This window comes from Saccopteryx leptura, chromosome 1 (assembly GCF_036850995.1).
Source record: "Saccopteryx leptura isolate mSacLep1 chromosome 1, mSacLep1_pri_phased_curated, whole genome shotgun sequence".
Taxonomy (NCBI): Eukaryota; Metazoa; Chordata; class Mammalia; order Chiroptera; family Emballonuridae; genus Saccopteryx; species Saccopteryx leptura.
In genome coordinates this window covers 46,667,749-46,690,669 of record NC_089503.1, presented here as the reverse complement: position 1 = coordinate 46,690,669, position 22,921 = coordinate 46,667,749, and the positions used below count along the sequence as shown (strand labels likewise).

The 22,921-nt window shown below is 47.9% G+C and overlaps 1 protein-coding gene across 7 annotated transcripts in view; it reads left to right on the top strand.

The window, feature by feature from the left end:
• The window catches only part of BMAL1 (basic helix-loop-helix ARNT like 1), a 107,002-nt gene that overhangs the window by 49,206 nt on the left and 34,875 nt on the right, over positions 1-22,921 (top strand). For 6 of the 7 annotated variants that reach the window (XM_066365652.1, XM_066365646.1, XM_066365663.1 and 3 more), the window contains exon 3: positions 20,049-20,177. The exons of the other annotated variant lie outside the window; for it this stretch is intronic. The gene's annotated coding sequence lies outside the window, so the exon portion shown is untranslated. The remainder of the gene's footprint in view (positions 1-20,048; positions 20,178-22,921) is intronic. 7 annotated transcript variants of the gene reach the window in all.

The window sequence follows — 22,921 nt, the reverse complement described above, 5'->3', positions numbered from 1 at the left end:
CATTCTAATCAGAGGAGGCACAAAGAAACAAGGTCATTTCAGAAATAAATCAGAACCCCCTGGTGGTGTGTGACTCATAGGAACAGCCACTTTAGGTTGGGTGGCCAGAGGAGACCCCTCTGAGGAAGCTCAAGCTTTGTGTCCCCCCCCCCCAAGTTTTCCAGGGCACTCCTACTTTTAACAATTCTGCCCCTCTAAGTATAGACACCAATTCTGAGTTTGGAAATTTTCATTGCATAGCACATATCAATTCTCTTTTGGGTGGAACTTGTTTACAAATTGGCTCCCCATTCAGACTTTGAGCTCCTGGGGCTGGGAACTGTGTCGTAGGGCCTTTTGAAGAAGGCCTCTTGGCAAGCCGTGGGTTAGCAGTCCTGGGGCACTCACCCAGCTGAGCTGACACTGAATGAGGAGCCTCCATGTGGGGGTGGGGGTGATTAGTTTAGCCAGAACCCATTTTGTTCCAGGGCTGCTTGGAGCGTTCTATGTCTAAGGAGCCGGAAATAATCTCTTTCGGCGAGTCTGTAGCACACTGCAATCCCCTGCTTCTCTGCATGCAGTCTTTTAAGGGCTCATTGAAAGCAAGGCAGCTGGGGTGGTCCCAACTTGTGCATTGGCATCTGAGCCACGAGCAGTCAGCCAGACACCAACACCAACTGCAGCCCCTTGTGGGGAATAGTACCGATTTTTAAACGACCACTTCAGCCCGCTGCATTGGGCAACAGTGACCCAAACTACTCAGTGAGGGAAGCCGTTGAGCAGAAGGGCAGGCTGCCTCTGACACTCTTGTCATGTCCATAGCTGACCTACTTTTGTTTGACCTTGATTTGCTCAGTGCAATTAAAGACGCTGTTGTGCGTGCACTTCTGTCGTCTGATTAAGTCCAACGTGTGACAGCCAGGATCTTAAAACACACATGACCCAAGCAGATAGGTGGATGGATGGGTGGCTAGGGTTTCACTTACCTCTGAATTGTAATTTGATCATGAAGAAAGGGCTTAATTTCAAGAACATGGAACAATTATTTGAGACAAGATCCAATGCCAAAGCAGCAGGCCTTGATTCCTTGCAACGGGGCAGCTTAATCAGGAAATGGCCTAGATGGCTGCCTTTCAAGTAGGTCCTTGCAGTAGCTTGGCAACTGGCACAGGGTCATAATTGGAAGAATTTGGCTCTGAGTGTCTGTGGGTGTTTACAGTGCATTATAGGGCAGGGCTTCTTTTATTTATAGAATATTGTGAGCAACAAGCAGCAGAAGGCTGAAAAGCCACTAAATCTCAATTTATTTTTAACAAATTCCATTTTTCCCCTCATCCCAGAAGGAGAAGTGAGTTATTAAAAAACAGTAAAAAATACATCATCGCAGAGCATGCCATATCTAATTATGGGGTTGCCAGCGTCTGCCTGCAGCCACACATTTCAGGGGCTTTGTAAATCAACCAGCCATTCAATCTGTGAACTTATATGACTCCTATTCTTCATTTAGATGTAGAGCAAAATTATTGGCAAGTGAGTGCTGATCAGAAAAAAAGTTCTACACTGTCTAAATTAGGAGATGGAAGATATAAATATAGAATAGTGTACTTATGTTCCCAAAGGGAGATAAAATCATTCTTCATTGTCCATTATACTTAGCTCCACAAGCCCATGTTCCGCAGCACTCAATAGCCGCTCTAGGGCTGTTCACTGATTGCAGAGCGGCTCGGTGCCACTCACAGGGGCTGTATTGTGATCTCTCACTGAGCCCAGCCTGGAGCGATTATTACCTATGCAGTCGTGAAAAGACACGAATCCAGAGCTTTTGGCCCATGTTCTCATGGTGCGTTAGAACTGGATGAGACTTCAGAGACCCTCTAGTTCAAGTTCATCTTTCTGTAGGTGGGGAAGCTGAGGACAGTGCCTTGCCCTGGACCCCTTAGTAAGTCATGTCAGAGCCGGCTTGGGGCCGCAGTCTTCGTGCTTTTCTCCGACGGTGCCCTGCTGTGCCAAGCTCAGCCAGTCAGTGAAACAGGTCTGATTTCTGCCTTTCAGGGTGTGCAATCTCAGATAGACAGGCATCATGACAGTCAAGTAATGACCACATGCATAAGTAGACCAAGTTATATGTGTACAACAAAGCAGTAGTTGAGTGGGGAGTCGGTGAGGATGCAGTGATGGTGAGGATCTGTGTATCTGGATACCAAGGCAAAGATAAAGTCAGTTGCTCTCTGACCCACTTGGGAAAAGCTTTATAGATGCTGTAAAGCTCTAACGGAGAAAGGTGTGGCACATTTGCTGGGTGGTGAGGGGCGCTGTATGGTGCAGGGATGGGTGCCAGTGAAGGTAGATATGGCCGTTTGGGAGAAGCTCTGACAGTGGGTCACTGAGGACATGACCCAGGAATACTGAGGGAGTGTGGGACTGGGCACAGGCCAGTGCCAGCTGAGGTCCATGGAATGCCCTGCCCTGTGCTGGGAGCATGTGGATGGCACGGGCGCTGCTGCTCCCCGTCCTCTGGCCCCAGGTAGAGGAGTAGTAACTACCTGACCCTCAGAATCCTTCCTCGTGCCGCACTCTGGGCAGCCAGTATCAATGGACTAGAGCTTGCATGGAGCTGGAACCTCTCTCTTGTCTGGGCTGATGCCCTGGGTGGTAGGTAGCTCTCTTTTCTGAGGCTGGGAGGGGGAGAGGGAGCGAGCGAACCCTTTATGGGGGAGGATGGACTGTGAGAGCTTCTGGTAAAGTCATCTCGTGGCAGTGCTGGTGGCCAGTGGTTTGGAGAGTGTGAGGAGGCCAGGAGGGGGTCACCTGGGCTTAAATTAAGGCTCAAAGTCAGCACAGAGAAGAGCAAGTGGGAGAGGAGAGATTACCGGGCAGGAAGGCAGTGGGAGTTAGCTACAGGCCGACAGCCAACTGGAGGGCAAAGGACAGTGACATGAACCTGCTGGGGCAGAGGGGGTTCGTGGGGGGAGGAAGGGACCAGGTCTGCAGGACGCGGCAGCGCAGAAGCCCGACTTCTGAAGCTGGGCACCTTCTCCGAGACGACATGGTCTGTCTTCCTGCCCAGTGAGTTTCTAGCCACCCAGACAGTGGTTATATATGGTGCCAGGTGTTTCCAGGTGGCAAAGAATGAAATCATTCCATAGAATGTCTGCAGTGTCATCTTCATACATTGTTTTTCTTCATTTTTTGATGCCTTTAGCCACTTACCTGCTTTTGACTTCTCAGAGTTGAAAATATATAAATGAGCAGTTTTCAATACTTAGAAAATGGCTAATAAGCTTTTAGTTTGAGAATTTTATTTTATTTTTCTTGGATTTGTATTATAGTTTTAATACAGTCTAGTAATATTTTTGTTAATAGTTTCTGGTTTTAAAAAAATATATTTCATTTTTAGTTTATAAAGGAAATAATGTTTCATGATGGGAGATCCCTCCTGGCTGTCCCACCACTGAATCGCCGTTCAGGGAGCGGGTTTTCCCCTTCTCCCTCCTGCTCGCGACCATTTCCCTGGGTGCCCGAGTCTCCCACCCTATGCAGCTGGGCCAGTGGGTTAAGGGTCTGAGGGAAGAACACTGAAGCCTCTTCCTGAGAGGAGGCTGGGAAGTTGCCTGTGAGCTGACATGACTCCTGGTCTTCAGGTCTTGCAAGGTCCCAGCCCCTACGGAGCTGGCTGACCTGATCACTTCACATTGTGTGTCCAGTGAGTCATGGATGCTGTCTTTAAATTCTCCAAAGTGAGAAAATGTTGATGTGTGTTGCCATGGCCCTGTCATTTCACACTTTCTCTGAATTGCTTTGCCAGCCACCCGGCAGATGTTTAAGCAACTCCTTTTGGTTCATTGACCCACTCCTGGTCCCAGCCACCATCATCTCTGCCACTGCCACCAAACAGATGAAAGCGTTCTGAGCGCATGCAGGGAAAGTCCTGAAGGTTGTGTATGTTAAGACTGGTCCAAAGTCCACCCTCCTTCCTTCAGGCTAATCAGGCACACCCTGGCTATCAGCCCCTATTTGCTCATTATCCCAGTGACAGAATGGTCCAGTGGGAAGGGGCATCTGGGGTCACTTCCTCTAGCCACTCTCCTGTGCAGGAAAAACCTGTCTGTACTGTTCGTGACAGGCAGGCCCCTTGCCCCCTCAGGCACCCATGCACCAGGCATCTTGCTCCCTTTCATGGACAGGTTTGCCTGTTAGAAAATCCCTCTTTATTCTAATTCATATCTGCCTCTTGGCACTGTTTCCTCATTGACCTAGTTCTGCCCTTTGCAGCAACACAGAACAAAGATCTGTAGGTGTGGCTGATTCTACTTTTGATGTTTAGAAGTTTGCACCCCCTTCCCTTTCCTTTCCCTACCCCCTATCTCTCCCTCCACAGGGTTTATTGTTCTACGCGCTTTCAACCATTCTTTATGTGACATGCAGTCAATATCACTGTCAATGATTGAAGACATCAGTTGAGTGCTTACCATGTGCCAGGCAATGTTCTAAAGCTCATATATGAATTGTCTTATTTACCACTCACAACCACCCTATGAGATGGATAACGTCAGTATCCTCATTTACCTATGAGGAAACTGAGTCCTACAGGTTAGGTCTTGTCCAGAGCTGCGCAAGTCAGAGGCAGAGCATAGATTTGGATCCAGGCAGTCCGGCTCCAGTGCCTGTGCTCTTGACCGTGAGGCTCTATCTCATGGCCTTAGCACTGAAAGTAAGCCCATGGTGCATTGAACTGGGGATGGCCCAACTCTGACTTATTTTGCAAGAAATCATTTGACAGAAGCCTGAGTTGAAACATTTTCCTATGAAACTCCTCAGAGTTTGTTTTGTCAGAATGGACTGTGGGGCAGAGGCCTTAGCACTGTCACCAACAGATTGGGTTCATCCTAGCTCTGCCAGGCCCTGCAGGGTGGGTTTAGATCAGGGTGACAAATATGAGTATCAATATTTATTTTCCGGACGTACAAAAATCAGGAAGTGTTTTTAAAGGTACAGGAGAGGGAGGTGGTGGGGGCCGGTCCAACCTGGGCTTGACTGTGGGCCCTGCCCCTTGCCAGCTATGTCACTAGCTACCAGGCACTTGCAGCCTCAGTTTCCCCTTCTGTAAGGTAGAAATAACACTGCCTTTTCAAAGGGATATTTTGAGGGTTAAATGAGCAGAAGCAATGTGCCATGAAGCTGCAGTGACAGTTGTAGAATGTTCCCTATACCTGATGCCTCAGGGTTTGGTGACCAAGCCCTCATCCACTGTCCAGCCCTTCCTGCTTTTGTGGCCTGGGCCCCAGGCCTCCCGCTGCGGCCGTTCTGTGGAGGGTGTGGGGCGGGACTGCGGAGGCCTGGGCCTTCCAGGGCAGGAACAGGCCCTGCAGTCACGTGGGTCATCCTGCCCTGACCCCTGGCGGCTCAGGCCAGGCTCCCCCAGGAGTCTAGGGAAAGATGATCCACGACCTCATCAGAGGTCTGCTTCTTGTGCCGGGGGCCCCTGGGCTTTTTTGTCAGGGCACTGGTTTTTTGTCAGGGCACTGGCCACATGTCGGCTGAGCCAAAAGGGCTGAGAAGCTGGGTTGAACCATTTTTCCTTTTGTCAGTTGCTTTTCAGATAGCATGCATCTCAGTTGCTGTTTCCTAGAGATTTAAGCTATGAAGTGAGGGCCCTGATCCCTGACGTGTGGGCCCAGAGACTTGGAAAGAGCTGCTTAAAGCAATAGAAAAAGAACTGAATGAAATCCAGTTCTATGATTAACAAATGTGAGGCCCTGAGCAGTAACCTAATTTCCCTGAAATGTAGTGCCTCTATCTGAAAATTGGGTATGCTGATAAACGGGACACCTAAGGTTGATAGGATTAGGTGAGATCCTGTATGGGCATAACCAAAGGCTCCTAGCTCACTGTCTGGCAATTCATAAATATAAATATTAGCATAATTTCCTTTTTCCTCTACCTACTCCTCTCCTTTCCTAGTCCTGACTGCTGTTGATTTTCTATATGGCTATGGGTAAATAGCTTAACCTCTGCCCCTTCTTTGGAGAAAATAAAGTTGAACCACCCCAGGGGTTCTAAATGGGTACATAGCACCCCCTGTGGGACATTTTTGGAATGTGGGGAGTGGTTGGTATCACAATGCTGGGGACAGAGCTGTCATGGTAGGCAGCAGGGATGCTAGCCTAGCTGTAACACGTGGAGAACAAGGGAATGTCCGACATCCTACGCAACTTCTTAAAGTTCACAGGGCATTCAGGTAGATGAAATGCTGTTTATATTTTCTGAGCCTGGAATCTGACTCCGTTTTTACAGATGAACACAAATAATTTTTGCATGTTTTTAATATACAGTAAGTTCTCACTTAACATCATGGATAGGTTCTTAGAAACTGCAACTCTAAGCAAAACAATGTATGACAGTACCAATTTTGCCATAGGTAATTGATAGAAACAAGAGTTAAGTTTCTACAGCATATTTCTGGTCACAAAAACATCACCAAACTTCTAAATAAAGACCCAAAACACTTTTAATATTACACATTGAAATAAATGTGAGCTCTATGTACATTTAAGAATGGATTAATAAAAATAAGAGAATTCTTTACCAACCTGCTTATGCCGGTTAAAGGTCACAGGTGGCTGGAGCCTCTCCTGGTAGCTCAGGGCACACGGCAGGCATCCACCCAGGACAGGACACCCTTCCATTGCAGGGTCACCCACACACACCCGCACTCACTCAGACTGGACAATGTAGACACGCCAGTTCACCTCACGTGCACATCTTTGGGATGTGGAGGAAACCCGAGTCCCAGAAAACACTTGCAGACATTGGAGACCATGCCAGATCCATGCCGACAGCACACCTAGCCAGAAGTCAATCTTGTTTTTCTCATCAACATTATAACAGAATGACATTGAACAAAATGATATTAGTTGAGGACATACCGTATGTGGAATTTTCCAGGAACACAACCACCATTTATATGAGGTTTGTTTTTTCATTATAAATAGGCGTAAGCATCTTTCATTGTCCTCTACGTTTGCTGTGAATAACATTTGCTTGTTGATGTACATGTTATCTTACTCTGACTGTGTTTTGTTTCTTCTTTATATTACAGTTAGGGCATTATGTTTGATTGGTTTTGAAAGGATAAGTTTTGGTAGGTTATATTTATTTATAAATTTTATTTCGAGACAGTGAAAGGAATGTTAAAAATATGTGTATTGGATCTTTGAAAGTACAAGAAAGGGAGTGTATGTGTCTGTGTGTGTCTCTGTGTGTGTATTGCCTTATAAATTAGCTGTAGAAACCTTAGTATAGATTTGAAATGAAAAGAAATGGTTTTATTTCTCTTAGATGTGTAATGGAAATCAGAATTTTAAACTGTGCCCATTGTCAGAAAAATAAGGTGTTTTGACATTTCCCCTGTCCATTTTAGAGAACACATGTCTCGAAGAGTCTGAAACAGCGTTTGTTATCTATCATCTCTGTTTCCTTACCCCTCCAACCTGTACATCTATTTTTTAACGTCCACGTGTAGATTTTTATTGAAAGGAAAACCATCTGGCCTCCCTGCTCTTTACCTAGTTTGTTTTGTAGCCTCTGCCTGCACAAATGAATTGTGTGAATTTCATTAATTCCTTGTTCATATTCTTTACTTATTTTTCCACTGAGGTATTTGTCTTTTATTGATTTATAGGAGGCGTTTGTTTTTTTGTTTGTTTGTTTTAATTCATTTCATTCAGAAGGAATAATACCCCTTTGCCTGCTCTGCAGTCAGACAGGCCTGGGTTTGCATCCTGGCTCTCCCACTCATCGCTCAGGAACTGTAGGCCGGTTACTTGGTCTCTGAGAATTAGCTCCTCCCTCCTTGAAGACAAAACAGAACAGCACTGACCAGCACCAAATAAAATCCCAGTGCGAGTTTCTGCTGCTACTGTTTCTGTGTGGTTTGTATTTCGATCTCTGCGCTGGATGTTTTCTCAGAATAAGTATCTTGAGCTCTGACACCCATGGTTTCTCAGATCCTCAGACATGTAACACTTGCTGTAACCAAAGCTCAGGAAAACGAAACCGAAATCACTGAAAGGTTTTTTTTTTATTCCTCATGTAGGAAAGAGACAGATGAAAGAAAACAAACTAATTTCGTTTCCAGTAAGAAGGAACTTGCAGGGTTATTCCTGAGGTCAGGGCACACTCAGGTGAACATCTTAGGTCTGGGGCTCAGCTGGGAGGTCTTGAGACTTGTCACAAGATTAAATCGCCTTCCTCAAACCGTACTTGCCTGCGCGGGCAAATGGGCAAGTGCACTTCAGAAAGGTTTCCTGTAACCCAGAGCTGAAAGAGAAAGGATCCTCTGGTTAACTGTGAGTTACCAGTTAAACACACCTGCCGTTCCCCCAGCACTTCTGGTTGATTCATAGCCATGTTACTGGTTTTGGCATCTTTGCCGTGGAGGCAGGAAGCAGATGGGCACAAGCCTGTCCTGCCCTCTTTCTCTTCCTTGAGACAGAGCTTTTGCTTTTCTTTGCTGACTCACTGCAGCAACAGAGCCTGTGTGGAGCACCTGCTGTGGACTTGGGCACGTCTGGATTCAGTCCCTGTTCCTCACCTCCCTGCTGTGTGATCTTGGACACGTTGCTGTACCTCTCTTAGTCTGTGACATCTTCTACATGATGTTGATAATAATGCCTTCTCCAAAAGGTTATTGTGAGAACCGAATGAGCTGTGGAAGGGTCAGCATGGCCCTTGGCACATTTGACGCTCGGTAAATGGGGCAGTGGTAGTCACTGCTCCAGAAAGGCGGGTGGCCGGCGGACGGGGATGCAGTTTGGAGGTCTCACAGGCACCTCTCACTCAGTGTGTCCCGGACCAACGGCTCCTGCCCCCTGGGTGGATTCCTCCAGCTGTCACACTTGGGCTGTTTTCTCCCCGTCGTCCATCCCCTTGCCGGGACCTTTGTGCAGTTCACAGACTGGCTGTCGCCCCTCATGGCAGAAACAAGCAGTCAGGAAATCCCGTTGGCTGTCCTTCAGAGTATATGAAGAATCAACAACTTCTCATCACCCCACCATGGCCACTCATCCTTTTATACCTCATATCCCTTCAGTCAGCACCGCTGGTCTGAAAATATATCTAGAATTCAACTACTTCTCACCACCTGCACTCCTAAGACCAGGGCTGAGGCATATCATCTGTTCCCAGACTCTTCTAGTCATCTCCTTGCTGGTCTCCCTGTTCTACCTTTATCACCCCCCCCAATACCACCACACAGGCGTAAACTGCAGGTCTCCACGAGACATACACCCGGTCTCTCCTCCCCTCATCATACACAGTCCCCCCTTAGAAAGCCCCCCTCCCGCAGTCTGTTCTCAACATTCTGGCCAGGCTTAAAACCCAAGCGGGATTGGTCCCTGCTGCTCCAGCACTGCGTGGCCCCACCACAGCTCTTTGACGGCTCTTCTCTGCCTGGAATGCCCCTTCCCCGACCTCTCACCTCCTCACGTCTAGACTCCATTCATCTCCAGAGCGCTTCCTGCCCCATCTGGCTCTCCTCCCCTGCGCTCACCCCTCCCAGCGTTGTTCACTCACTTACCCTCTGTGCTCGCCCTCCTCACCAGCATGTGAGGAGAGGGTCTCCGCTTCCCCGCCTGCCCAGCACTGCCTCGGAAAACAGTGCCTGCCACTTGGATGTCCTCAGAATATTTCTTGAAAGATTAATGAGTGATTGGAGGCCAGCACGCTAACAGTGTCTTCATGTCACAAAATTGTCCTGAACTGAAATTTGACTCCTGCCTGCAATATGTGGTGGAAATTTACCCAAATTTCCAATTCTTTCACTGTAGAAATCACATGGATGCTCAAGTATATTATGTTGGATGAATTGCTCAGGGTGTTGGGCCCATGGTAGCCATCTGAGGCCTCCTTACCCGTCAGTCAATGCCTGCCTCCCCCTCCCTAGTACCTCTGAGCCAGGTGTCACTGTTTCACCCCAGAGCCCCGGAGCAGCCTGGTTCTGGGCAGTAGCCGTGGGCTCCATCTCTGCAGGGAAATCATGGTTCTTTGCCTTCGCTATCTCATCTCCGGGGGCAACTCCGTGGTTCGCCCATTGGCTTAACAGTTGCATTATCCTAGTCCAGCTTGTTTTCTCTGTACTTTAGTTTCATTGACCATAAAATGAAGGGATTGGACTTTTATGCGTCTTCAGCGCTTCCTGCTTCAAACTGCCGACCTTCGGGGTGCTCTCCAGCCCCTCCCAGGCCCCACTCTGCAGCCCCTCCCAGGCCCCACTCTGCAGCCCCTCCCAGGCCCCACTCTGCAGCCCCTCCCAGGCCCCACTCTGCAGCCCCTCCCAGGCCCCACTCTGCAGCCTTCCCCCGTCACCCCTCATCCACTCCCTCCTAGTCCCTGGAGCTCCCGTACTGGGGCTCCTCGGCTCTAAGTTCCTTCGCACCCCCTGTCCAGTCAGTCTCCCTGACCCCAACCCCCACCCCCATGCTTCTTTCTTCTCCCTTCTGAGCTCCTTCCTCCCAGGGTGCCCAGTCTGAGTGTGCTTTCTTCGACATCAGTGTCTACCTTTCCAAGCCCCCATCCTCCTTTATTCACCAGCACAAGGCCGTCCCCTCCCATAACCCCAGTTCCCTGGTGAGCACCCTAAGAGCTCTTTCTACAGTGAGCTCCTTCAGTCTGTGAGGAGTACACCTCCCCCTTCTGCAGGTGAGGAAACTGACGCTCCCAGAGGGTACAGAACTGGCCCAGGACACTCAGCTAGTTAAGTGGGCCTTGACCCCAGGCTGCCTGGCTCCAGAGGGTCTGCACTGACCGCCATCCTGTCCTGCCCCTCTTCGGGTGCACCCGTCACCCTCTGGTCCTTTTGTGCTCACCCCGCCTGCCCCTTGCCAGGGGGAGAGCCCGTTCTTCCTCTGCTCCCGAGGTTCCAGGAGGCCCAGGCCTGGCTGACAGGCTCTGCCTAAACTCCTGCTGTGTGGCCTCACCCAGCTGCTGCGCTGCTGTGCACCCCACCCCCTGCGCCCCTTCCCAGACTGGCCTCAGGGCCTCCCCTGCCTCACAGTTGGCCTCACCCTCTGCCGTGGGGAAGGGTGAAGGCCACTCCGTGTAAGATCCTTCTCTGTCCCTTTCTCCACTGCTTCCCCTCAGCCCTCCCCACGGTCTCAGAGAAGGCCTGCCCCTTTTCCTCTCTGCGCTCAGCCCTCTGGTGTGCCCCTGCTGCTGGTGCGCCCCTGCTGCTGGTGCGCCCCTGCTGCTGGTGCGCCCCTGCTGCTGGTGCGCCCCTGCTGCTGGTGCGTCCCTGCTGCTGGTGCCAGCCGCCTCCAGCTGCAGCTCAGCCAGACACAGAGCGTTCTTCGGGTCCCCCCACCTCACTCAGCTCTCCTTTCCCCGGCATCTCTCCTTTTAGTGCCAAATAACAGCAGTGCCTCCTTCTGTTTCCTTTATATCAGGATGCACCTGTTGCCCAGGACTTTCTTCAACTTCAGTCAGATTTTTGGTGGAAAGAGTATTCTTCCCCTGAGTCTTTAGGACCAGGCTCTCTTCTCTTATTCTGTGGTGTTAAAAAGAAGGGGGAAAAAAAAAAGAAATCAGGAGTCAGGTTCATATGTCTTTGGTTAATAAACATGACCGATCCTTCTAGGCATGGCATGGGGAGGGAGGCATGCCATCTTTGAATGTAGGACCATGGGGAGGCTGAGGGTCATGAGGAAAGCTTTACCCCTGGGAGGCTGCCTCTGGCAGGACAGCCAGAGAGTGGTAGAGACAGAGCACACAGGTGTGTGCACACGTACACACACACACACACACGACATTGAGCATCTCCTCTGTGCCAGGCCCTGTACTGGGCACTGGTGTGCAGAGGAGAATGAGGCTGGACCCTGCTTGGGGAGAGGTGGCACCTGTGAGCCCCCTTGGCAGCTTCAGACTCCATTGTCATCCTCCAAGTAATAACCCCGGGTCTAGGCTTGAGGGAAAACCCTTAGAGCAAAGATTAGGAGTCCAGAGAGTGAGCTGAATGCCATGGGCACTGAGAAGCAGAGGAAGTGGTCAGAGACCACTCGTGGGAAAAAGCGGAATAGGGACCTCAGGCTGCTTTCAGAGGAGCCCAGAGGCTGATAACACCATACCAGGTCCCTCTGGCAGGGAAATGGGCAGGGAGGGAGGGGAAGCAGGGTCGCAGGGTGGGTTTAGTCCTGAGTGGTCTGCAGAGCAGGTCCCCTTAGTGTGCCCACCGGACACTGTTAGATGTTAGAGAATAGGTGTGTGAACGGGCACGTGTGAACGGGGCTCTGCAGACTCCCCTGCTCCTGGACCTTCACCCACGGGGCCATGTTTAAGGTCCCGAAAGCCCTGCAGAAGAGAAACCTAACTACTCGACCCGGCATTCCCCGTACTACTTTGGCCACTGACATTTTCTCCCGTGTAACGTCGTTTAAACCCCATGGAACCAGTGTTCCATGACAGACCTTTGGGGAGTGCTAGCTTCAAAAAATGCTAAATCCCTGCTTACTCTGGAATGTGCCCACTTCTTATGTCGTGCAGGGGCCATGCCATCTAGTGGAAAGACTATGTATGGGCTTTAGAAAGGACAGGCCTGGTTTAAATCTCCCTTCCTATAAAATCACCAGCCTAGGTCAAGTTACTTAATTACTCTGAAACTTTGTTTCTTCATCTGCGAAATGGCAGAGATGATGTTAGCCATGTCAGAGGGATGTTGTGGTAGTTAAATGAGAAAATAATAATAGTTAACACTTATAAAGGGCTCATTCTGTGCCAGACACCATTCTAAGCACTTTATCTTTCTCTGCCACTGCTCTGAGATAGGTAACGTTATCATCTGAATCACACAGGTCAAGAGACCGTTACACACAAAGTTAAGTGTCATGCATATGCTGGACTAAGATTTACACCCAGTGCACTAATGCATGGTGGAGTCAGCATCTGAAACATGGCCAGAGAACCCTCTTCACCACTGTGTCGTAAAGGGCCTGCTGCATTAAAAACACTAAGTAGTATCAATTCCCAGGTGGTACATGGATATTTAAACGCAGGTCATTCCTTCCTGGGATTCCAAATCATTCTGCAGACTTTTTTTTTTTCCCCAGAGACAGAGAGTCAGAGAGAGGGACAGATAGAGACAGACAGGCAGGAACAAAGAGAGATGAGAAGCATCAATCATCAGTTTTTCATTGATTGCTTTTTCATATGTGCCTTGACCGTGGGCTTTCAGCAGACCGAGTGACCCCTTGCTCAAGCCAGCGACTTTGGGTCCAAGCTGGTGAGCTTTGCTCAAACCAGATGAGCCGCGCTCAAACTGGCGACCTCGGGGTCTCGAACCTGGGTCTTCCACATCCCAGTTCAGTGCTCTATCCACTGTGCCACTGCCCGGTCAGGCCTGCAGACTTTTTAAAAATCAAATTTATTAAAGAAATAATCTGTCTCTGCTTGAACTCTACTGCTCCAGTTCTGACCTTTCTGTTTGCTGCACCTCCGCATCCTGAATCACCTCAGTTTGGACAGTGGCTCAGCTGTCAGCTGAACTAGGTTACTTCCCTTACCAGTCCCATCAGTTTTGCACACCCCTGTCCAGGACTGGGAGTCCTCACAGAAAGCCCAGTGGGTTGTTCTTCCTATGCTTCAGGGATAGACTTGACAAAGCTCTAAGAAGGCGTTCTTTTTATCACTTGTTCAACAAACATTCACCGAGTGCCTTTACTGGGCTAGGTGTGTGATGTGTTTTCTGACCGTTAACTACATCCATGCATCCCTCTAACAGCCCTCAATAGTCCTCCACAACTGGAATTCTGGGCACTTTCTTAATCAAGGTATTAAGGGGTCTTTGCACAAAGACCGGCCTTGTTTTGATTCACACAGTACTCCTGATTACACAAATTCTGCTCCTTTGAGACCCTCTCAGTCAGCCCTCGAAGCCCTTTAGTTCCAAAGGAAATCTTGATTTATGTTTGATTGCAGGATTTCCAAGCATCTAGAGTTACCAGTAGGACTGAGTACACAAGTACCTAACAGTCACTGCAAATACCACTCTCCTCTGCTCAAAACATACTTCTCCCCATCCAGTCCACCAGGCAAATATCTGAAACACCTAATTCAAGTCTAACTTCCTGGTCCTTTCTTCTTCCATTCACTGCCCACCCATCACCACCACCACCACCACCACCACCACCACCACCACCACCACCACCACCACACACTCACTTATTTCCTCCTCTGTTCTGCTCCTGTAACTTACATGAGCCCCAAGCTAAGGAAGAAAGGCATACCTTCTTCAAAACACTTGCCTGCCACCTGCTGGAAGATTGTTGAAGTGGCTCCTCAAATCCACCACAAAGGCAAAAGCAAAACCTGAAGTCAGGCGCTGCTGCTGTGAGCATGTCCCTGCCTATTGAGTGATAATGTCATACGTCTTTTCTTAAACACTGTCTCTCCAGCTAGACTGAGGGAATCTTGAACATAAGGACTGCTGATTCCTCTCTGCATTACCAATGCCCTGGCTTCCACTAGGGCCTTGAGAAATGTTTGTTGAATAATCCTGGTGCATATTCAGTGGGGCATTTGAATGTATGTAAACACAATAAATTTAAGTCAATTTTAAAAAATGCAAAATACAAAAAAAAAATAATAATCCTGGTGTAGACACCTAGGCTCAAGGCACCTGGTCTCACTGGGTGAACGTTCTCTAAATCTGTTGCAAAGGCAACCAAACTCCCCATGGCAGGTGAAGGGAGACTTGCAGAGGGACAGGGCCCCTTCAGCCTCTCTGCTCAAAGGCCCCCGCCATCTGAACAGACCGAAGCAAGTCCACATTCATCCCCTCAGTACACCTGGGGAGCATGGGATGTTGTGGGGAAGTAGATAAATAAGCATATAGCTACTACACAGGTAGTCAAAGATGTTGATTCACTATCATCCATTTTTCCTAAGCTGGGACCTTTTATTAAGCCACATCATAGAAAGGTATTACTCCAGTGACATCCTGGGGCTTCACAAGTCTTAAATCTATTCAGCTGTTGCACCTGGGGGTGGGGGCAAGTGGGTGGGGCAGGCTTTCAAAGGGGAAGACCTGTGTTCTTTCACAAACATGTTTCGCCAAAGCCATTTTGCACAGCATTGCTCAGGACTCAAGGGAGCCCCTCCCTGGTGAGATGCCTCCTGGCTCAGCCTGTGCCAGTGCACTAGCTGATACACCTCCCGGCTTGTGCGAGGGCCTGTTCTTTCCCTCTCCGCCCTATTCTTCAGGAAGCCCAGAGACAACGTATTCGCTCAGTTTCTGTAGTGTTCCTGAACCAGGATGGCTCCATCATAGCATTTCCCTTCATTCCATCCCCAGAAGTGCTTGTCTGGGGGTGGGGGGTGTTTCTTTGTGGGAGGTGGTTTTGGAGGCAGGACCAGCAGCAATGTGATAGTTAGAACCAAAAGTGAGCCAGACACACCTCAGTTCAGTCCTCATTGCTAGCTGTGCCATTTAAAAATAACTTGGCCTCTTCAGTCCTTAGTTCCTCCCCTGGAAAATTGGGATAAAGATCACAATTAATGGAGAGGTTAGCATGAAGATGGAACTAGCCTAGTGTTCCCTTGGGAATGCCACTGTCCCCTTGGTCTCTTTCCAGGTCAGGCTTGGTCCGTGGCTCCTGGATCCTGGTCTGTATTTCCTTCCTCCTGCCTGTGTCAGGCAGTAAGAACTAGGGGACCAACATCCTGGGACAGAGGGGTTTCCTGGGATGCAGGACTTTCACTGCTAAAACAGGAAGGTCTCAGGAAAACAGAAGACTTGGTCACCCTAGTAATAACCAACCTCCGTGTCTCAGTGGCTTATAGTAGCAAAGGCTTATTTCTTCCTCATGCTGTTACCCATCTAGAACCTGAGCTAATGGAAGAGCCTCTATTCAGGAAATTGCTGGTCTCTGCACAAAGAAACATGAGTTAGAGATTCTGTTCCAAAGTTGTGGCTGTCCTGTCCAGTCAGATTCATCAGCCAAGTCAAGTCACAGGTCCAGGCCTGATATTGGGGTGGCCTGCAGACTCTCCCCACAGGGAGGGGAAGCTAATCGTCACACCTGAATACATCTACATGCTGCCCTCTCTCTTCCTGCAACACTCAGGGGTTCAGGGACAGGGAGGAGGAAGGTAGATATAGACGCCTGGTGTGTGGGCATCTTCCTGTGGATGGTGTGTGTGGGTTTCCTAAGGGGCAGTTCTACCTCACCCTGCTCTGCTCAGAGGAGCAGCTGCGTTTCCCACGTGTGCTTAGTAGAGGTTGATACCCTCATCCTTCTCAGCTGCCCAGGCACCTCTGCTGAGGAAGCCTGGGCTGTGACTCCTCTTCCAGCCTTCTCGCTTCTTCATGTGGAGCCTCCGCGAATCTCATCCTTGTGCTCCTTAGAACAGTGGGTGCCCCCGAGTTCTTCCCAGGGGCCCTGCACAAGTCTCTTTGTGCCTTGCTTTTTCTGGCCAGCCAGTGAGCCTCCCCGACCTTTGGAATCTCTAACTCAGAAGTGGCCCATGTGTGGCCCTGACTCCAGGACCACAGGGCAGGCTCTCTCAAAAGCATTCTTGCTGTGTGCCACTTGGATGGCAGCACCAGGCCCGGCCCTGTCCCCCTTAACAGGGTCCCCTTTCACAGGAATCTGTCAGATGGAGTCCCCTCCCTTGGGTCAGATTCTTTCAGAAGTAGGTGGCACAGAGGAGGTTTTTCTTTTGTTGTTTCCCTTATTGTCTTACATCTAAGAATACTTTCTTGGAGAGGAAGCACTTTTCCAGAAATAATTGGAAGTGTCGCAGCTGGTGCAAGTTCCTCACCTTGTCCAAGCATATAAGAAAGGATTTTTTATTTTTGTTCTACAAAGTATAGTGCCAAAATTCGTGTTAGCATTTATTATTTCTATAAGTCAATTTGAATATTGGAAAAAATGATCAAAATAAGAAATTTCATATGGTGTTTGGTGCTAAGAACCTTTATCTAAGTTTCAGAGAAGCAGGAGAGAGCAGGGTGGTCCTGGGAGGCACCTGCCATGAGAACGCAGTGGTTTGGCTGGGGGGGGGGGGGAGGTAGAGACAGGCTGCAGGATGTGAAGGGAAGGGCGGGAGCAGCATGGGGAGAGCCAAAAGGTTTCTCCTGGGAGGTGACACCTGATGGCACTTGAAAGGAAAGCAGGAGGTCACCAGGTGTTGGAGTGGCTAGAGGGAGCCACATCTGCAAGGCAGTGAGCACAGCTGAGGCCATGTGCCCTTGGGAGCTTTAGCTCAGTGGCCTCGAGCTTTCCGGAGCAGATGAGGAGGTTTGCATTGGATTCGGGCAGACAGTAGAGAAACTGCAGAGCCGGAAAGTATTGAGCCATTCCTGTTGAATAGAGTCTCACAACGGCAGACGAGCAAACTGGCAGAGGAAAACCGCTTCTCAGGCAAAGGAGCAGCAAAATGGCCCAGCACAGTGGCAGGCAGGCAATCCACCGTCCACCATCCACAATGAGGGCAAGCACTGTAGCCTTACATGGACTGTACACACGTGGCGCCGTCATGTGCTTATGCACTGGGCAGGCAAAGTACAAGCGAGCAAGCCTAACACAGCTGTTTTCCCAACAGGAGGGCTGGGCTAGAGGGCAGGCACGCCATGGCAGAAGCCGGGCGTTGCCTGCGGGGGAGTTTGAGGTTTTATCTGGAAGGTTTGCAGCAGAGCAGTGAAGCCATTGAAGTGTTTCTAAGTAGGGGATTGACCTATCTCTGACCCCAGTGAGGAGGGGAGAGACTGGAGAAGAGGCAGCCTGGATGGAGGCAGTGACCAGGAGGTGGAGGGAAGTGGCCAGACCCATCCATCAGTGGGCTATGTGGGGGTCATGGGTGTGGGCCGGAGGGAGAGGAGGATGCCCTGGGTGGATCCTGGGATGTTCACTTGGTGGCTGGGAAGATGGTATGGGACCTGGACAGGGTCTCTGACTTAGATGGAATCACATATGGTAGGTCTTGCCTCCAGCAGCATTTCCTGGGGACTTGGCATCCATTGGCCGCTGCTAAGTCAACTGTGGCTTATGATCCATAAGTACAGAGCTCCTGGTCAGGTTGTTGGCACATACCCAGAGACTGGGGTTATTGGAGACGGTGAAGGTTTCCGAGTTATTCTGCAAAGGGGAATAAATTAAGATGACAAAAACAGTTCTATTCCTGGATATTCATCTGAAGACCTTTATAGTGATCAAAACAACGAGAGATAGTCCAAAGGTGATGAGATTTAGCCAGTGTGAAACACCACTCTCTTGCTTCAGAGAGGTCAGTAAAGCCCCATTTAAAGTCTAAATGTTGGCCCTGGCTGGTTGGCTCAGTGGTAGAGCGTCGGCCTGGCGTGTGGAAGTCCCAGGTTTGATTCCCGGCCAGGACACACAGGAGAGGCGCCCGTCTGCTTCTCCACCCCTCCCCCTCTCCTTCCTCTCTGTCTCTCTTCCCCTCCCGCAGCGAGGCTCCATTGGAGCAAAGATGGCCCGGGCGCTGGGGATGGCTCCTTGGCCTCTGCCCCAGGTGCTAGAGTGGCTCTGGTTGCGACAGAGTGACGCCCCGGAGGGGCAGAGCATCGCCCCCTGGTGGGCAGAGCGTCGCCCCCTGGTGGGCATGCCAGGTGGATCCCGGTTGGGCGCATGTGGGAGTCTGTCTGACTGCCTCCCCGTTTCCAGCTTCTGAAAAATACACAAAAAACAAAAAAAAAAAAAAAAAAAAAAAGCCTAAATGTTGCCATCGCAGGGCGCAGAGCAAGAAAGGAGGAAGATGGCTACAACTCGAGTCTTCCTTTAGAGCCACCTGCTCCCAGATACAGGGACTGCAGGAGACCATCTGTCCTGCTGGTAGGAGCTGGGCAGAGCTGCACCCATGCTGTAACCTGAGCTGGTGCCTTTTCAGAGTTGATTTCTCTTTAGCTTTGTGTGTGCACAGACTTACCGGAGGTTCATGGACATTTTCTTAAAACTTCTGGAAGCAAGCTGAGATGTTTAAGGTATTGGCTCTGCTGGCATTTTGTTTTGGCTTAATGTTTTCTGAAGACTTGTTTTCCATTGCTCCTTGTTGTCTGAGTTCAGGTAGGTAAGTAACTTCACTTGGGAGACCTGAGTGAAGTCATTAGCAGTGGGTGGAGCTTCTGGAGCCCCACCCATCTCTAGCTGTGTGACCTTGCCTAGTTCCTTCACCCTTCTACTGCGACTTCTCCTCAGTAAAACTAAGAAAACAATAGTATCTACCCCATAGAGTTATTTTCAGGTTTAAGTGAGTTAATCTACATAATGCAATAAGAAGAGGGCTCAATGCAACGAACACACTTAATAAGCGTGCACTATTAATGCTTGACCCACTATGAGAAATGAGAAATATAATGACCCACTATGAGAAATGAGAAATATAATTATCTTTCTTCTCTTAAGGCCATGTCCAAAATTCATGTTTAGTAATTTATTTATTTATTTTTTGTTGTGGTATTTTTCTGAAATGAGAAGCAGGGAGGCAGACAGACAGACTCCCGCATGCGCCCGACCAGGATCCACCTGGAATATCCACTAGGGGCAATGTCCTGCCCATCTGGGCTGTTGCTCCAGTGTGACTGGAGCCATTCTAGTGCCTGAGGCAGAGGCCACAGAGCCATCCTCAGCGCCTGGGCCAACTTTGCTCCAATGGAGCCTTGGCTGTGGGAGGGGAAGAGAGAGACAGAGAGAAAGGAGAGGGGGAGGGCTGGAGAAGCAGATGGGTGCTTCTCCTGTGTGCCCTGGCCAGGAATCAAACCCAGGACTTCCACATGCCGGGCTGACGCTCTACTGCTGAGCCAACTGGCCAGGGCCTCCATGTTTAGTAATTTAAAAGGCATGTTTTTCACAGAAAAATATCTCCTATGAAATACATAGACCCTGTTCCCTTCATGCGTTTGTAGTTTGACAGGATCTGAAGGATGGGACTGTGAGCCGTTGTTACGCCCTGTAGTTGGGAGCCAGGAGCTAGCTCCCTCATCTCCCTGTGCTAATGTGAGATTTTATAACTTACTTGCCCTAAAGTGAACTGCCCGGGTTTTCTTTTCCTGTGCTCCACTACAGGGTTTGAGAAGAAGCTGACTGTCTGAAAGGAACCTACAAAACATGAAAATCACTTTGAGGTGACCAATAAGTCCAGTGGCTCCTTCCTCCTGCTGGGGTGGATCTGAGGTTTAAGAACTGTAACTTCAGGTAATTAGTCATCATATTCCCTACCTTCCCCCCTTGCCGACTGTCTCATTGGCAGCTTCCATGGTAGTTCTCTCAGGAAGGGTGGTTGCTTCCAGCCCTGAAACTTGGAATATCCCACCTCAGGCAGTTGTCTAGCTGGTCAGAGAGAGAGTGCGCTGGAGGTGGCACTCGTTCGTATGTGCGGTGCAGCCCAAAGGGCCGCCATGACTCTGAGGGCAGGGTTCTGCACTCATTTCTGGCCAACTTCCCTTAATGTCAGTAATAATGTAACAGCAGTGGCAGCCACCCAGCAAGGCCTTTCATGTGATTAAAGGATTATGAAATGCTTCTCGAAGAATAAATCAGAATGAATCAATAAGGATGGCGTTTGAAATGATTGGTAACAGGATGTATGGTCTAGTAAATGGTGTTGGGACAGTTGTTTATCCACTGAAGGGAAATACGTTGAGAATTTCTTAAGTAGTGGACCAAAAATCATTTCCAACTGGACTAAAGTGCTAAATAAAGTAAAATGATAGAAATATTAGTAAAGAGAATATTCATATGATTTTGGAATGAGAAAAAGTTTTTGTTTTTGTTTTTGTCACTATTATTATCACATGCAAATACCATAAGCAAAGTTAAAAGTCCAAAAGGGGGGAAAGTATTACAACAGTCCAAAAGGGGGGAAAGTATTACAACATTTATGATGAACAAATAATATATTTTTAATGTACAAATTTATTCATTTATTGAGTGTTTTTTGTCTGCTAGGAAGTGTTCCAGGTACTAAGGGTACTGGCAGTAAACCAAACAAAATCCCTGCTCTTCTCATGATTATAGTGTAATGGAGAGGAAATAAAAAAAGAAGTAGATTCCCATAGGTCAAATATTGATAAGGGTTATGGAAAAAAACTCAGCAGGGTGAGGTAGCTAGGGAAGATTGGCAGGAGGTTGTATTATATGCAGTGGTGGGATCCAGCTGGTTCACACCAGTTCGGCAGAACCACCTAATATTTTGTTGAGTTCCGTGAGCCAGTTGTTAAAATGGCACTTGTAATCAGGCTTCTCTCTAAGGTGGGCACCTGGGCAGCCACTCAAGGTGGAAATCACAAATTTACATTCTTTACTCTTTTTTAATGTTCATCTGAGCAACAGTATATTCTAAGCACCCGTAGTAATATCATTCCGTCCATAGGTGAAAAAAATTGCAAGGGTGGACACCAATCAAGAAGCAATATGGAAATATCTTAAATAACAGTTTTATTGTTTTTGTTAGGTATTATTTAATATTTTTTCATTAATATGAATCCCAGGAGAGGTCTGGGATGGAGATGTAAATGTGGGAGCTGTCATGGCTTAGATCAGTAGTTCTCAAACTTTTTGAAGTCGGGGCACATTTAAAATCCTACAAATAATTGTAGGCGCACTATATACAAATTTCTGAGAAATATTAAAGGAAAAAATATAAAGTCCAAACATGCTTTTATGGTAATTAAGTGAAATAAATATGACAAAATTAAATTTATTCTGACATTAAAAAACATTTTTGTTACATTTTTTGAGTTATGCTTTTTAGAATTCGTAAAAAAGAGAGGTTACAAAATTAAAAAACGACAAAACAGTTATCTTTTTATATATATAGATACATTCTTAGTAAGATTTAGTAAATTAGTCAGGTTCCAGCATGAATGTGTTAAGTTTTTTCATTCTTGTGTTTATGAGAAACATGAGCCTGATGTGTCCTAGCAATTTCTTCAATGTTTGGGCATCTATTTGAAAGGCAAACTCTCATTTCCTTGTCAATACATTGAAGAATTCCTCTCTTTTTACTCTTAATTGCATTGAGGGTAGAAAATCCTAATTCACATAAATAGGATGTTGAAAATTGTAGTAAAATGTTCAAAGCTTTTTAAGATATTGCCACATATTCTTCTTTTATAGAAATCCAAAAGGCTTCAAGAGACAATTCCTTATGTTTAATCATCAATCCACGATCAGTGGATATAGCTGCCAGTTCTTCTTCTTCTGTTAATGTTAAACCAAAATCATTTGAAGCAATAAATGGGTTTCTAATGCAATCATATTGTTCAGGGTTAAGTGATGGAAAATGCTATAAATTAAATTCTGCCGTCATCCTTCAAGTCCTATTTTATTTACACTTAACTTTTGCTCACTAACAGAATTGGATTCTTCAATATCACACTTCTTTTTGAGAAATCTATCTATTTTATTTGGGTGTATTTATCTAAAAATAATATAATGATGTGTTAATAATAAATATAATTATGATATGTTAACAAAAAGAGCGGTACTTCCGTAATGAAATGGTATAACAGAGTAACTATATTTATTTTTATATCTAGACACATGCTGCAAACCAGCACAGCTAGTAATTCCAGGTCCCGAGTGGGAACGGTGCGGAATTAAGAAAATATGCGGAAATAAGAAAATAGGGGGTTGGGAGGGCCCTGTAAATACTGCTGGCAAGAACAAAGTGCACCCAAAAACCGCATCTTGCTTTATTTATAGGGCAAAGTGAGGCCATTAGCAAATCTTAACTTTACACCAAACAAAGAATAGAAGAAACTTGCCTCCAGTCTTTCCCGGGAACATAGGGGATAGTGTAAACAATCCAGCACCACTACTAACAGCCTTTTGTAACCTAATCAGGCAAGTGACGTGAGGGGTTGGGCAGACTGTCAGCTAACAGCCAATTCCCCACACCTCTGTCCCCCCAAAATCTAAACTCCAAAAACCTGTTG